A 17,274-nucleotide genomic window follows, 5' to 3' on the forward strand; every position below is an offset into this window, starting at 1 on the left:
CAAGACCAGGGATCGAACCAGTGACTCCTACATTGCAAGGCAGCTTCTTAACTGCTGGATCACCAGGGAAGCCCCAGGTTAATTCTTTATCACGCACGGTTCAGATGATATCTCTTTTGACCTCAACTTATGGCACAAACTCCTCTCAAAGTCCTCCCAGAACTTTCCTTAGTGTAGTACCAGCTGGATTCTATGTGGCCCCATCTGGGATGACTGTTTACTTTCTTTGTATGTAGCTTTTCTTATTATAATATCAGACTGTAGAGTGAGGGCTTGTTGCCAGGGCTACTGGGTATAGGGCATATTCTGTTTTAGCCTGACCTTATTTAGCTACACTTCCCCTTTGTTCCAGCCTCTTCCAGGCCCCTTGCTATTGTGGTCCCCCCAAAACAAAAACAGGCTGACGTTTCTCTCTTTATAATCTCTGCTTCTCCACAGGTTCTTCTGGATCTTTGCCCTGAATTCACTTTCTATTTCTGTTGACTGATGCCGTCTTCCTCCTCCAGTATGAATTACTCCCTCTGAGCAATGAGGTCACCCATCACCCACCTCCCAGGTTATTGCGAGGAGTAATTGAGATAACGTGTGTCAGCACCAGGCACATTGTAAATACTTATACAAATTAGCTGTAATTATGTAAACAACAGTCATCCTGTGTGGTATGAGCTCTGATAGCAGGAAGTACAAAGTACACCAAGAATTGCTCAGTACACTGAGAAATGTTAAACAGTGGCTGGTGACAACTTCTGTGTGTCTAGGAGTCCAGCACCCCCACCTCTTCCCTTTATTTACTTATTCACTAAACGTTCGTTGAGATCGGCAGTGGTCATTTGTCATATTCACAGCTGCCTCGTGTCTTTTTTTTTTTAATTGCGGCAAAATACATATAAGATGTACCATCTAAACCATTTTAAGCGTGGAGTTCAATGGTATCAAGTACACTCACATTATTGTGTAACCATCGCCACCACCCATCCACTTTTCATCTTGTGCTGCCCAGTGTCTCTTGAACTGTCTTTGTGTATCTGGGGGAATTCCTCTTCTGTCTTCCCAGTGAGGAAGTCAGAAGCCACACTTCCACCTGCCCTGGGACTGGGATGCAGGCCTGTGACCCAGCTCCACCAATCAGATGCATCCACGTGGACCTTGCTCCAGATGGGAGCCACAGGAAGAAGCAGGCTTGGGTGAGGCCACCATGTTTGCTGGTGTGGATGGCAGCAGAGGTGCCCAGCTTTTGGTGGTGGCAGCTGCCATGACGGTGCTTCCCAGAGGTAGCAAAGTCAAGTTCCTGAAGCAGAAGTGAAAACGATGCTTGCTGTGGTAGTGACTGCAGCTGGGCTGGTTCTTAAAGCTTATCGAGCTTGACATGGCTGGCAGTTTCCTTTTGGGCCATGGTTTTACTTCTGGATGTTTCGTCTCAAATCTCCTCCTGAATACATTTCCTTTTTTTGTTTAATCATCTGGGTAGTAGAACCATACCAGTCCCCAGAGACCTCAGTCTTGAATGGCATCATGAGGTGGATGTTAACAGTCTGGCCCAGGTTCATTTTACAGTCTCTCCTCCAACTCTCAGTGAAGACCAGGCCTCAGTTTCTCATCTTCTGCGAGTATTGCCTGAATAAGACCACAGAGCTTCCTAAGGATAATATTTTTTTTTTTCTTTGTACAGGATAGTCACATCCTTGACTAGTGCAAGAAGCTTTTCTCTCCCAGTCTGCAGGATACCACTTACACAGATAACCTTTCCCTGCGTCTCATGGATTCATCTGGTTCCTCGGAGCCACAGCTGTCTCTACCATCTCCATAGTTACGGGAATGTTTGCTTTATGTCTTCACAACTGTGAGACACACAGAGTGGATTTGTCCTCAAATAAAAGGCTGTCTTCTCTAGAGGCGAATTCAACTCTGGTAACATGGAGACCTGCTTGAAGCTTTGAAAATATAGGCTCCCTCCTACTCTTAGCTTCTGCCTTTCCTATTGAAATTTCAAGGATCTTGGGACTTCTAGCTAACATTAATCTCAGAGTATCCCTGTGTTTTCATCTGTTATAGGTTGAATTGTCTTCCCCAAGATTCAGATGTTGAAGTCCCAACTCAGAGTGGATATTTGAAGACAGGGTCTTCAAAGAGGTGATTAAGTTAATATGAGGTCACGCAGGTGAGCCCTACGCCCTGTAATTGTTCTGATGAGAAGAAGTGATCAGGACACAGACACATACAGAGGGAAGAGCTTGTGAAGACACAGGGAGAAGGTTCCCATGTACAAGCCAAACAGAGCGGCTTCAGAAGGAAGTAACCCTACCAACAGCTTGATCTTGGACTTCCAGCCTCTGCAATTGTAAGAAAACGAATTTCTGTTTTTTAAGCTACCCAGGCTGTGGTGCTTTGTTATGTCAGCGGGAGCAGACTAATACCCCTCCCCCTCAGCAGTCTTTGCCTGAAGCCTTTCCATTCTTTTTCTTAAAGTTTGGTGTGTTTTTTTTTTAATGTCTGCCCATTTTAAAAAATTTTTATTATTATTTTTTTAAACTTTTTGGCTGCTTGGCATGTGGAATCTTAGTTCCCAGACCAGGGATTGAACTGGCACCCCAGGTAGTGGAAGTGCAGATTCTTAACCACCAGACCACCAGGGAAGTCCCTTAGCCCTTCCTCTTTTAGCACAGAGCGCACCCGCCTCTGTACTTGGGCCGTGAGGACTGGTGTGGAGAGTCTGGAAGGGAGCACACCACGTCTGTAGCATTTCTCTGTGTACAAGGGCATGTTTGTCAACCGTGTTGCCTCAGAGTGGGCATTGAAAGGCAGTGAGGACAGAAGGGACACCGTTCTAGCCAGCCACTCTGGCCAGGGGTGAATGCGTGTGTGCTCAGTCATGTCTGACTCTTTGTGACCCCATGAACTGTAGTATGCCAGGCTCCTCTGTCCGTAGGGTTCTCCAGGCAAAAATACTGGAATGGATTGCCATCTCCTCCTCCAGGGGACCTTTTCAACCCAGGGATAGAACCCACATCTCCTGCATTGTGGTCCGATTCTTTATCTGCTGAGCCACCGGGGAATCCCCAGCCATGAATGAGGTAGAGATATTCTTTTTCAAGTCTGATTTCACTAAATCAACTCAAAGCTACCCTGTCCAGTGTGGGTGCCACTAAGCCACACGTGGCTCTTCTTGGGCACCTGAAATGTGGTTTGTCCGAATTGGGATGAAATTACCAGTGTAAGTGTGAAAGTGTGTATGTAAGTATGAAATACATAAAGATTTAGCTGAAAAAAATGCAAAAATCTTATTAGTAATTTTTACATAGATTATATATTAGAATATATTTTGGATCAATTGCATTAAATATAGCTATAAAATCAATGTCACCTGTTTTTACTTTGAAAGTGGTTACTAGAAAATTCAAGATTACATAGTTAACTCGTATCATATTTCATGCATAACCTGCAGAGGAGCCTGGTGTGCTATAGTCCATGGGTTTGCCAAGAATCAGACATGGCTTAGCTACTGAACAACAACAACAAATTGTATTTCTAATGGATAATGCTGCTCTAAAGAGGGTCTGGGCCTTGCCACCCAGCTACTAGCCAGCTCTCTTGTGTTTAATCAGCAGTCACAACATACTTAGGCCATAAAGTGAAGATGAGGCTTGGCCTGGGCCCTTGAGAAGAATCTCAGTCTCCAACCCTGGTTGCAGAAACACCCTAGTGAGTGCCCAGTGTGTATCTCATCCTCACTGAATGACGACCCCTAAGCCCGGACTTTATACTCTTGTCCTTTTGCGGGGCCGTGATCATTAGCTGCTTTCAGACCTCTGACCCCTGCTCCATGGCTGGCTAATGTCCATCTTACTTCTCTTTCCCTTGGCTCAGGATTTCCTAGAATAGACATTTAAAAACAATTTTTTTTAATATAGTTGATTTGCAACACTGTGTTAATTACTTCTGTACAGTAAAGCGACTCATTTAAACACATAGATACGTTCTTTTTCATGTTTTCTATTATGATTTCTCACAGGATATTGAATATAATTCCCTGCACTATCCTGTAGGACCTTGTTGCTTTTCCATTCGGTATATACTAGTTTGCATCTGCTAATCCCAAACTCCCAATCCATCCTTCTCCTACCCCACTCTCCCTTGGCAACCATCAGTCTATTCTCTATGCCCACGGTTGTGTTTCTGTTTCATATATGGGTTTATTTGTGTTATATTGTAGATTCCATATATAAATGCTATCATGTTGTGTTTGTCTCTTTTGGCTTACTTTACTTAGTAGGATAATCTCCAGTTGCATCCATGTTGCTGCAAATGGCATTATTTCATTCTATTTTATGACTGAGTAGTATTCCATTGTCGGAGAAGGCAATGGCACCCCACTCCGGTACTCTTGCCTGGAAAATCTCATGTACGGAGGAGCCTGGTGGGCTGCAGTCCATGGGGCCGTGAAGAGTCAGACATGACTGAGTGACTTCACCTTCACTTTTCACTTTCATGCATTGGAGAAGGAAATGGCAACCCACTCCAGTGTTCTTGCCCGGAGAATCCCAGGGACGGGGGAGCCTGGTGGGCTGCTGCTGTCTCTGGGGTCACACAGAGTCAGACATGACTGAAGCGACATTGTCGTCGTCGTAGTATTCCATTGTATATATGTGCCACATCTTCTTTATCCATTCATCTGTCGATGGACATTTAAATTGTTTCCATCTCTTGGCTATTATAAATAGTGCTGCTATGAAGATAGGGGTGTATGTATCTTTTTGAATTATAGTTTTGTTTATACATATGCCCAGGAGTGGGATTGCTGGATCATATGGTAATTTTATTTTTAGTTTTCCGAGGAACCATCATACTGTTTTCCACAGTGGGTGCACCGACTTAAATTCCCACCAACAACATAGTAGGCAAGAACAGACTTCTCATGCCCTCTCCCCAGGCTCTGCTGAGTGTCTGCTGACACTCATGGCCCTCCCTGAACGCCTCCACTAGACTTCACCCAGAACTGATCGTGGGAGTCTGGCCACGGGTCGCCTGGTCTTCACTGAACTCTTGTTCAGAGCACTTGACATTGGCCTCAGCCCTTGGGATCAGGAGAGAAGGCCAGGAAAAAGGAAATCCCCTTCCTCGAAGGAACCACACTTCATTTTGAATTCATCTCTTGGACAAACCAATGCAGAGTCCAGCCTTCCCAACTAGACCCAGTTTGACCAACTTCTGACCTTGCCTGTGAAGTTCTTCCAAACTGTTGTTCAACACAGATAACTCAGCTTTCATGTGATGCATTTTCCAGGCCCAGGGGAAATGTTGCAAATACTGGGAATGTGTGAACTGAGGAAATCGAATTAATTAAGAAATATAAATCTAGAAAATGTGGAAATAGCAGACAAAGGGAGGCCAGACTCTTCTGGTGGCCCCTCTGGAGAGCCTGACGATACAGAAGGACTTGTGTCCCTTCAGACTCCTGTCTGTGACTTTCCAACCCCCAGACACTCTGCTCTGAGGCTCTGGCTCATGATGTCTCATCTCTCGACCTTCCTAAGCATGTCTTCCTGTTCCTGCCTTTGTACCTTTGCTTACACCATTTCTTCTTCCTAGGGTGCCTGACCATCCCACATCTGCTCATTCAAAAATATACAAGTCTGTCCTTTCCATCTGAGTTCAAATACTACTTCTCCTTGAAACATTTACAGATTAATAGCTGGAAATGATGTGTCCCTTTGGGGGACACCTTGTTTCTGATTACCTAATGTCCCTTCCTTTCGGCTTTATGTCATGGTTTTTGTTTTCCACGTTTCTTCCAAGACTGGGGGAGGGGTCCTGGGGGGCAGGATTGTGCTTTATCCCTCTCTTTGCCTCCAGTTGGGCCAAGCACTCTGTCTGGCCCTGATGCCTGCATTTTCATTAGTTTAAAAAAAATGTTTATTTGAGTGTACTGGGTCTACTGCAGCCTGTGGGATCTAGTTCCCCTGACCAGGGATTGAACCCCGGCGCTCTGCATTCGAAGCATGGACTCTTAGCCCCTGGACCACCAAGGAACCACTGATTTTCATTATAGTTACCTGCATCCTAGCAATTCCTGCTGTTTTATGTGTATGTGTCTTTCTGCCTCGATAAACTATAAATATCCATTGAATGGTTACCAGCTACAAGCCACCAGGGTTGCAGATAAACCAGCCAGAGTCCCAGTCCTTTTGGCGAGCCCAGACTAGAGGTGCAGACAAGTCATGGGTAGCATTGTTGTAAATGGGCTGGCAGATGTGTGTCCAGGGGTGGCGGTGGAACAAAGGGCAGAGGTCAGTTCTGTTCTTCAGCAGAATTAGCTCAGAGCAGGTCTGGAAGGATAAGGGGAGTCAGGGGAGGGTTGGATTCTTGGGGGAGGAACTGGAGATGGTCCGCAGGGTGAAACAGACCACTCCACATAGTTTGGAAAAAAAAGTGGGGATAGCTATCTTATCAGCTTGTATCCCAGCCCTTGCTGCAGAGCAGACGTGTAGAAAAGGTTGATGCCCTGGTGGTCTGACCGACTGAATGAATGAACCAGGGTTCTTGTGGGTGGGGAACCACATTCATTTATCTTTGTTTTTTTTTTAGTGATGGAGGAGCCTGGCATGCTACAGTCCATGGAGAGTCGGGCACGACTTAGAGCCTGAAGAGCAACAGATGAATCTCAGTCTCGCACACACTGGAGGATGCACTGCTTTAGCCCAGTGGGTCTCAACCCTCGCTGCTTCATAGAGCCACCTGGGAGCTTTCCAAGGCCTGGGGCAGGGCCTCTTATCCATTCTTCTTAAGAGCACTCAGGATAATGCTGGTATGTACTTTGGATGGAGAGCTGCTCTGAGGACCTCTGACTATGGCCCTCTGGTACCTAGTTGGTATGTCACCCCAGGTGAGATTCTCAGCATCCCTCACGTCACCTCCTGTGGGTCAGTGTTTCTCACCTCTTGCTGTGCATTTAGTCACCTGTATGTGGGGGTGAGTTTAAACTTTCAGTACCCAACTGCCCACCAAGATTGATTAAATCAGAAGCTAACTGATAAAGAGAAAGGGAGTGGACAAGCTGAGACTGATTATTTTAAAGTCTTCTTAAAAAAAAAATTATTTTTGGTTGTGTTGGGATGTGCATGGGTTTTCTCTGGTTGTGGACAGTGGGGGCGCCTCTCTAGTTGCAGTGTGAAAGCTTCTCATTGCAGTGACTTCTCTCGTTGTTAAGGCCCCTGGAACTCATGTGGACAGGAAGCCCAGCCGTGCTGATGCACTTAGAGTTGAAGCAGTCATAAGCCTCTGGTGGTATGTGGAAGGACAGAATTTTTCGTAGCCTCAGCTCTGAGAGTCAGGATTGAGCACATCTGCCCGGTTCAATAAACCTGTGTTTCTGCCTTTAAAAATGGCTGCATGAGCCCTTCTTGTCAGATGCTCTCCCTGGGCCATCATTTCATTATTTATTCAGTATTTTCATAACTGATCCATCAGCCCAACTGTAAAAGTGCCAAGGAGAAAACTTTGTTTTTAATGATTATGCATCTCTTTGGCTTTGTTACCATAATTTCTGGGGGAGGAACAATTACCTTGTGTCTGGCTGATCCGCCTCTGAGTGCAGTGTCCTTCCAGTTGGTTTAAAGGGACCATCATTCTCTGGGACCATCGCCTACTGCATGCTAATGTGTGGCCTCCAGCTGAGACTTGGGAATCTCAGGCAGGATATCCGGTTTAGGAATTGCCTCATCTATACATGTGTGTATTTGGTGAATCTGTTGAGCATCTTCTATGTGCCCGGCCCTGTGCTGGGAGCTGGAGATGGTGTGGCAAGTTGCCTCTTGGGAAATATGTGCAAAAGCTAAAGAACTGAGAAATAAGTGATTAATCCTGGGGGGTATGTGTGTCAGCCTGGGCAGCCTTCTCTAAGGAGGTGGCATTTGCCCTGGTTTCTTTTTTTACATTTTATTTTTGGCAGCACTGGGTCTTTGTCGCTGCACATAGGCTTTCTCTAGTTGCGGTGAGTGGGGGCTACTCTTCATTGTCGCCTGTGGGCTTCTCACTGTGGTGGCTTCTCGTTGCAGAGCACGGGCTCTACGCTCGCGGGCTTCAGTAGTTGGGGCATACGGATTTAGTTGTTCTGCAGCATGTGGGATCTTTCCAGAGCAGATATTGAACCTGTGTCTCCTGTATTGGCAGGCAGATTCTCAACCATGGGACCAGGGAAGTCCTGCTGTGGGTTTAAAAAGTAAATGGGAGTCTTGCTGGAAAGGTTGTATAGCCTTGTGCGTGCTTAGTTGCTCAGTCGCGTCTGACTCTTTGCAACCCCCTGGACTATAGTCCACTAGGCTCCTCTGTCCACCACGATTCTCCAGGCAAGAATACTGGAGTGGGTTGCTATGCCCTCCTCCAGGGGACCTTCCCAACCCAAGGATCGAACTCAGGTCTCCCGTATTGCAGGCAGATCCTTTTCCATCTGAACCACCAGGAAAGCCCTGTATAGCCTTAGGGGCAGGCTTCAACCTGGCCAAATGATTAGAATCCCAAGCTACATTCTAGACGGTCAAACAAGAACCTCTGGGGGATGAGGCCCAGGTGTCAGTAATTTTTAAAGCTCCCTAAATGGTTTCAAAGTGCAGCCAAGGTTGGAGACCACGCATTAAGGCAGCAGTCCCTAAACTTTTTGGCACCAGGGACTGGTTTCATAGAAGACAGTGTTTTCACGGATTGGAGTGGGGGATGGTTTCGGGATGATTCAGGCACACTACATTTGTTGTGCACTTTATTTCTAATCTAATGCCACTGCTGATCTGACAGGAGGTACCAGTCCATGGCCCGGAGGTTGGGAACCCCTTCATTAAAGAGATGGAGTGGAGACTACCTAGAAATTAAAGAGAGAATTAACATAGCCTTGAAGTCCACCCTCCACAGGTTATCAGTTCAGAAACTTCTCTCCAGCCCTTCCCAAGTGTTCCAGAGACATGAGAGGATGGGCGCCTTGGAAGCAGGCAGATGGTTTGCTGACTGCTGTAACACAGCTGGGTGACTGTCAGTCATTTATTCACACAGCTGAAAATTCTCTAAGTATTTATTGATTGCTTACTTTGTGTTAGGTTCTGGGAAGCCAGCAGGGAATAAGATCAAGTTCTTCCCCTTAGGGAGCTCGTTGCCTGGTGGGTGAGAAGGACAGACACATTTCTTAATACAGTGTTAGGAGTTAGGGACAGGAAGTTTGGGGAGCCCTTGATAGGAGTACCTAGTGCAGACTCATGGGGTTGAGGAGAGTTTCCCAGAGGAAATGGCCTTAAGGAAATACCTGAAAGTTTTGACCAGGGGAAATGGAGGTGGGAAGAGATGGAGCCATAGGTTAAGGAAACGGCATGTGCAAAAAGCCAAAGGCAAGAGTGAATATTGTACATTCAGGGGATTTGCAAGTATTCACTCTGGCTGGAGTATGAAATGTGATGTGGGAGAGGGATGAGAGAGAAGCTGGAAAAAACAGATCGGGGCCAGATTATAAGAGGTCTTATTAGCTGAGTTGTGGAGTCTGATGTCCTGGTGGTGATGGGCAGCTACTGAAGGATTTGCCTATGAGATGTGTGTATTTGTGCTGTGCGATTAGATTGCAGGAGGGTTACAGGGATCTTTGTGAGAGGTGACAGTGGTCTGAGCTGTGGTGGTGCCAATGAGGATGGGGGAAAACAGAGTCAGAGGACGCTTCGATCTCTGGAGTCCTCGCTCTGGATAGCTCTGTCCTCTCGGGTCCTCTGTCCTGTGAAATCTAGCTGCCTTGGTCTCCTCGACTCAAGGAACCCGCCTGGCTCTCCCTGGGGCCCCCACCCTGTACTGCAGCCTGAAAACTACTCAGGGGTCACTGTCCTTTGTGACTAATGTCCAGTGTCTTGAAATTTCTTTTTCTTTTTGTCTGGTTTTTGGTTGCTTCAGGCAAGAGGTACATCTCGTCTCTATTAGGCCATCTTGGCTGGAAGCAAAAGTCAGTTTTATTTTTTTTGTCCAAGTATTATTTAAGAAAGCTTTAAAAATTTCTGTATGATAAGATCCTTTTGTTTTCTGTTGTTATACTCCACTCATAGTTATTATAAAATATTGGCTATGTTGCTGTGCTGTACAATATATTTATGTGGCTTATTTAATTTATACATAGTAGTTTGTGCCTCTTAATCACCCACCCCTATCATGTCCTTCCCCCTCCCCTCTCTGCACTGGTCAGTACTGGTTTGTTCTTTATTTATGTCTTTATATATGGTTGGGGAATCCACATGCCCTGTGGTGTGCCCAAGAAAAATCAAGCCAAACAAACAAAAACATTGGGTGCATGCCTCTTTTTTTTAAATTATGAAAATTAACACATTTACAGGAGACTTGGAAAATACAGGACAAACTCGCATATAATTTCACTATATATATATATTACAATTATTTTTTTAGGTAGATAAATTAAGATTTTTAGTTGGAATTTCAATGTCAAACTCTCAAAAATTGATAGAATTAATATACGAGAAGTAGAAGGATATAGTAGCTATGAAAAGCACTATGAACCAATTCAACATAATTAAGATTTATACATTTTCACACAACAGTAGGATACAAATTCTGTTCAAGTTCCCAAAGACGATAAACTTGGAGACACTGGAACATATCCAGAGACATAAGACTAGGTGCAAACATCTGATGGTGATGGTCTAAAGGTATTGAAATCATATACAGTCTGTTCACCTATCGCTGTGGAATTATGTTAGCAATTTAATATCAGGAGATATTTGAAAATAACCCACGTATTTTCAAGTGTAATGTGACATTTACCAAGAGAAGTCTTTGACTTAGCCATGTACCTTTTTGGATTAGTATTTTCATTTTTTTGGGATATATATCCAGGAGTGGAATTGCTGGACCATATGGTAGTTCTGTTTTTAGTTTTTTGAAAAAGCCCCACACTCTTTTCCACAGTGGCTGCACCAATTTACATTCCCATCAACAGTATACGAGAGTTCCCTTTTCTCCACATCCTCGCCAACATTTGTTATTTGTGGTCTTTTTGATGCTAGCCATTCTGACAGGTGACATCTTACTGTGGTTTTAATTTACATTTCTCTGCTGATGAATGGCATCGAGCATCTTCCCATGTGCCTGTTGACCATATGTATATCTTCTTTAGAAAAAACATTCCTTAAAATGTGGGGATATATGTTATCTATCATTCTGCTTTAAGTCTTTAACTGAAAAATTGAGACAACAGAAAAGTTCTATCTAACTTCCTATTATAGCTGTAGAGTGAAGCAAATTGTGCTTCCAGCCCTGTCTGAGGCAGGAGGAGATTAGATACTAAGAGTTAGTACTAGTCATCTGCTGCTGCTGCTGCTAAGTCGCTTCAGTCGTGTCCGACTCTGTGCGACCCCATAGACGGCAGCCCACCAGATTCCCCTGTCCCTGGGATTCTCCAGGCAAGAACACTGGAGTGGGTTGCCATTTCCTTCTCCAATGCATGAAAGTGAAAAGTGAAAGGGAAGTCGCTCAGTCGTGTCCGACTCCTAGCGATCCCATGGACTGCAGCCTACCAGGCTCCTCCGTCCATGGGATTTTCCAGGCAAGAGTACTGGAGTGGGGTGCCATTGCTAGAGAGAAATAACCCAGGAAAGTCGCTTCCCTGGTTGCTCAGATGGTAAAGAATCTGCCTGCAATGCAGGAGACATAGGTTCAATCCCTGGGTCAGGAAGAGTCCCTGGCGAAGGGAGTGGCAGCCCCACTCCAGTATTCTTGCCTGGAGAGTCCCATGGACGGAGGAGCCTGACCGGCTACAGTCCACGGGGTCACAAAGAGTCAGACACAACTGAAGTGACCTCGCCTGAAACCCAGGAACGTAGAAAGAACACAGAGTACTGTGACATAACAAGTGCCAGCCCTGTGCCCTGGTGTGTGCCAGGCGCTGTCCTAAGTGCCGTGAGGAAGAACAGGTGGAAGGCAAGGTCCTGACATCAGGGCAAGGAGACAGGCATACACAGCACAAGCCACCACACACTGTTGGTTTTGGTGTGAGAAATCGCACAAGAGCAGACGCAGTGCAGTGAGGACCAGAGAGGGGAGGCACGCCTGGGATGGAGGGCGGGGCTGCGCAGGGCAGCGGCTCAGGTTAGGAAGCGCAGAGCGAGGGCGGAATCTCCACGAGAAATGTGTGCTTCCTGTTCCACAGGGTAAAGCCCAGCCAGGGCTGCCATTTCCTCCTGGCATCCCAAGTGGCCACCCCCGCCCCCCAATTGCTCTTGCCAATGAAACCTGAGGCACTTCCAGGCTGGAGCTTTATTTATTGGTTTATTTAAATTATTTTTGGCTATGCTGCGTCTTCATTGCTGCGCACGGGCTTGCTCTAGTTGCGGCGAGGGAGGGCTTCTCCTTGTGGTGGCTTCTCTTGGTGTGGAGCACCGGCTCTAGAGCGTGGGCTCAGTTGCTGTGGCGTGTGGGCTTGGTTGCCCCACAACGTGTGGAATCTTCTTGGACTAGGGATCGAACCCTTGTCCCCTGCCTTGGCAGACAGATTCTTAACCACTGGACCACCAGGGAAGTCCCAGTGTGGAGTTATTTTTTTAAGGATGAGTGTGGCTTGTCTCGGAGAAGGCAATGGCACCCCACTCCAGTACACTTGCCTGGAAAATCCCCATGGACGGAGGAGCCTGGTAGGCTGCAGTCCATGGGGTTGCGAAGAGTCGGACACAACTGAGTGACTTCACTTTCACTTTTTACTTTCATGCATTGGAGAAGGAAATGGCAACCCACTCCAGTGTTCTTGCCTGGATGGGGGAGCCTGGTGGGCTGCTGTCTATGGGGTCGCACAGAGTCGGATACAACTGACGCGACTTAGCAGCAGCAGCAGCAGCAGCAGCAGTGGCTTGTCTCCTTGGTCCTTTCTTGGCTGGAAGAAGAGGATGCCAAGGCAGAATCTCCAAACAGCAGGAAGTTCATTCCAAGGAGGGAGGGCACCTGCCAACCAAGAATACCTACATCGGTCTGTTACTTGAGCAAAAAGTAGACTTCTATTCCAAAAGTCACTGATGGTTTGGGATTATTAAGGGTTACCCTAATTAATATGGAAGACTTCACGGAGGAGGTAACATTTGAACTGGGCCCTGAATAACATGTAGGATTTGACACTGAGTCTGCCAGAGCCTTGATCTTGGACTTCCCAGCCTCTAGAACTATGAGAAATACATTTCTGTTGTTTAAGTCATACAGTCTATGGTATTTTTGTTATAGCAGCCCGTATGGACTGAGTACTTTTTAACCTTATTATACAGATAGAGAAACTGAGGCTCAGCTCATGATTTAGATCAAAATAGTTCATTGGATATTTCCTGGGAAGATTTGGCTTTGATTTGTAGTTCAGGGAAAAAAAATGGATTTTCATTTCAGGGTCAGAGAATCAGCTTGGTTCTTTCTTTTTTAAAAAAATAATTTTACTTATTTATTTCTCTTTGGCAGTTCTGGGTCTTCGTTGCTGCTCGGGCTGCTCACTGTGGAGGCTTCTCTTGTGAAGCACAGTAGTTGCAGTCTCTGGGCTCTGGAGCACAGGGTCAGAAGTTGTGGCTTAGTTGCTCCGTGGCATGTGGGATCTTCCTGGACCAGGGATCAAACCCACATCTCTGTGGCAGATTCTTTACCACTGAGCCACCAGGAAAGCCCCTTGGTTCTTTCTTGTTTGGGGTCCAAAACTTAGTTTGGATTCTTGGCTCTAGGAGTCTCTGATTCTTCATAGGTATTTAAATAAGTTAAAAGCCTTAAAATGGTTGTGATGGCTGCACTCGGGCATCCAGAGGTGGTGAGCTCTTACTCTGGCCTGTGGTTCTGGCAGGTAATAGCTTGTGTCCACTGAGATGGATGATGGACGTAGGGTGTGAAAGCTGAGCGATGACTAATATTAAAGTGGATATGGGTAAACAGAAATGAATTTGCTTGGACTCCCTTTTATCAGGCATGATCCCGGGCAGGGTGATGGTCCGTAGACACAGGCAGACCGAGCCCCATCTGGTGCTGGGCGGCTGGCAGCTGAGTCTTTGCTCTTTCCAGTCCCAGGGCGAAGGCTGTGCCAGGCGAGGGCTCCTTGGCCAGCCCCACTTAGGCACCTCCAAAGGTCTGACTCAGAAAGTGGGGAGAAATGCCAGACGTGGAGCTAGGCATAGGCCTGGGCAAGAAACCAGTGAGGCTGAGTGTTTATAGCAGTGAGAACCTGGAAATGACCCAAATGCCCAGCGGTCAGAGGGGAGAGGAAGGGTGAAAGTGTTCTAGCACCTTCTCTGTGTCTGTGCAATCGCAAGGCTACTGGTCTCTAATTTATGGATGAAAACATAGTTGGGGGAGGGGCGCGAAGGGACCTCTCCAAAAGTCAATCCAGACCTCTGTCTAGTGCAGCTTTGGCTCAAACACATCTCCAAAGGGGCTCGCCCTGCTCTCCTTCACCAGCCAGGACTGCGCTGAGAATCTCCAGGGTGTTTTATTTAATCTTCAACCACCTCTAGAGAAGTAAATTTTTAACACCCCGCCCCCCACCATTTTAGGAGAAACTGAGGCTTATTTTTTAGGGAGACGCTGAGGTTCAAAGATAAGAAGTGATTAATGTCATGTGTGAGGAGGGCATGGCAAACCACTCCAGTATTCTTGCCTGGAGCCTGGGCGGGCTACAGTCCTTGGGGTCGCAAAGAGTCAGACACGACTAAAGCGACTTAGTCTAAACACGACTAAAACGAACATGCATGTGTGAAGTGGCAGAGCCAGAATTTAAACTTACATTTTGTAAAACTCCCAACCCTGGGTCTGGCGCCAGAATGTATGGGTTCAGATCCTAGCTTTTCCACTGACTAAGTTGTGTGTACCTAGGGAAATTCCTAAATCTCTTGCAAATGGGGGTGATAAAAATTCTTGCCTTTCTGGGCTGTTGGAAGGACTAAAGGAGTTAAGTAAACAGTCTGTGCAGGGCACACTCAATAAATGTTGGCCATTGTTCTTTTTATCATCGCTGTTGCTACCACTTCCCTAAGACACATGACTCTAGGAATAATCTTTAGCATTGATGGAAACAGACCAGGATTGAATGCTTCCTTGTCTTGAACGCCTTGAGCCAATTTGGTAACAACAGCCTTTGCGTATTCCACACGTGGAGAAGTATCTAGAATAAAACTCCGGAACAGGACAGTGGAGACTCTGTTTACCCAGGCCAAGGTTGACTTCTGGAGCAGTGCAAAGGTGAGATGAGGGTGCTTGTTGATGAAGTGACTGGTTCACACAGGTCTCGTGTCATCTGTGAAAGAAGTGAAAGGGAAGTTGGCCTTGACGTGCTGGGTCTTGTGAAGGAGCTCTGCTTGTGGTTTAAAGTCTTGTCTCGTTTGCCTTCTTCTGTTGCGTTGTGCTCCTTGTGGCTGGTTTGATGAGGTCCTACTGAGAGGCGGGGAAATGGATTAGATAGTTGAGCCCTGCCTCCTTTCTCCTCCATCTCCCTAGTGCTTCCAAATAATAACCCATTTCATGGAACAGGAGTTTCCGATGCAGATTACAGACTCCGTATTGTAGACTACCAATAAGCGTGTCCTTAGCTTGACCCTGGTGGAAGGCTGTTACTCTGATTGCAAAGCTTGGAGCTGCCAACCCAGTCAGGGGGGCCCCACCTCCCCCCAACTCCTCTAAAATTTTCCTGGTGATGGGAAATTACGATGCATGTAGACACAGCCAGTGTGCACCACTGTCCAGTTTTCCTGCCCTCTGGGCACTCAGAAGACTATATATCAGTCGGGCGGGGCCGTGTGGTTCTGGTCAGTGGGCCGTGAGAGGGAAGGACACGTGTCCCTTCTTGGGGCAGGCGTCCAACAGCAGGTGCATGGCAGCTGAGGAGGCCGTGTGGCCTGCGGAGAAGCTCCAGAGTAGGGCAGCCTCCTTCTGCTTGGTTCCCGCGTGCCTGAAGGGAGCAGGGCCCTGCCACTCCCCGGTCCTCATGGGATACGAACAAGAGTGAGCAAGAAACTTGTGAGAAGCCGCTGTGATTTTGGGGGTGTTTCGATAGCCTAACTCAGCCCCCTTAATCAATGCAGGGTCCCTCCCCTGGAGGACAGCCTGCGGTGCTCCGGCCATGTCTGGCCCGAGCATACTTCTCCAGGGTGTGGCAAGACTGAGACGCAGTATGCACTTCGCTAGGCCCGTGCTTCTGCGTTTCTGCTTTGTGTCTCCTCTGCATGTCACACCTGGTGTTTGTCCTTGCGCTCTACTCGCTAGAGAAGCAATAGCATTATCTTTCTTTGTTTTTTCCTTCCCCCCAAAATTATTATTATTTTTTTTGATGCAGTGTGCAGCTTGCAACACCTTCATGTGGCATGTGGGATCCCCAACCAGTGATTGAACCCATGCCCTGCACAGTGGGAATGTGGAGTCTTAACCACTGGACCACCAGGGAAGTCCCTAAAAATTAATTTTTTATTTTTTATCAAGGTAACATGAGTACATGGTTAAAAAATAAAAATTGGAAAGTATCACACCCAGTGCCAGAATCCAACTCTCTAGAGTCAAACATCGTAAACTCTAAGTCTTCCTTTGGGCATTTTCTACTGTATTTAAAAAAAATCTGTTTATAATGCTGTTTCTCTCCCCCCCACCCCAGTTTTATTGTGATCTAATTGACATACATCACAGTATAACTTTCAAATGTACACCATGATGGTTTGACTTACATGTATTATGAAATATATTCTCAATGAAAAATTTTTTTCTACATTATCTACTGACTTCCTACTTAAATAGATTTTGCTCTCCTTTTCCAACCTGGCAACTCCCTCTACAACCACTGCTCTCTTCACGCTCTTAATTCAGTTATATTGTGAATATCTGGGGTTTGCCTTACTGTGAATATAGTTATATTGTGATTTTTGGTTGAACCAATATCTGGGGTTTGCCTTACTGTGACTATGTACATACTTTCCATGGTTGAGTTACATGAGGTGCAATTATTACATCTTATTTCTTATATGATATAGTAGAAACGATGTTATGTGTTCATCCCCTGTTTCCTTTTCCCGGGAAAGCAGGAGATGACATCTCCCACCCTCCTTTGTGGTTCAGCTGGGACCATGTGACTAAGTTCCGGACAATGGAAATGCAAGCGGAAGTGATACAGCCCTGATCAGCCCCAGGCAGTCCTAGGCCTTCCCCACTCCCTGACCCTCCCCTCCCGGAAGCTGGAGCAAAGGGCACTGAAATGGTGGCACTGCAAGATGGAGGGGGGCTGGGCTCCTGAGTCCCCACCTGGAGGAGAGCTGC

At 46.5% G+C, this 17,274-nt stretch overlaps 1 long non-coding RNA gene across 2 annotated transcripts in view; it reads left to right on the forward strand.

Moving 5' to 3' along the window:
• Positions 1-1,191: 1,191 nt before the first annotated feature.
• Positions 1,192-17,274, forward strand: part of LOC133231833 (uncharacterized) — a 164,410-nt gene continuing 148,327 nt past the window's right edge. Inside the window, exons 1-3 of one of the 2 annotated variants that reach the window (XR_009731251.1) lie at positions 1,192-1,908; positions 2,053-2,338; positions 6,583-6,802. This is a non-coding gene — a long non-coding RNA (uncharacterized LOC133231833). Of the gene's footprint in view, positions 2,339-6,582; positions 6,803-17,274 lie in introns of both variants that reach the window. The other variant, XR_009731250.1, reaches the window with a different exon arrangement.

Source organism: Bos javanicus, chromosome 19 (genome assembly GCF_032452875.1).
Source record: "Bos javanicus breed banteng chromosome 19, ARS-OSU_banteng_1.0, whole genome shotgun sequence".
NCBI lineage: Eukaryota > Metazoa > Chordata > Mammalia > Artiodactyla > Bovidae > Bos > Bos javanicus.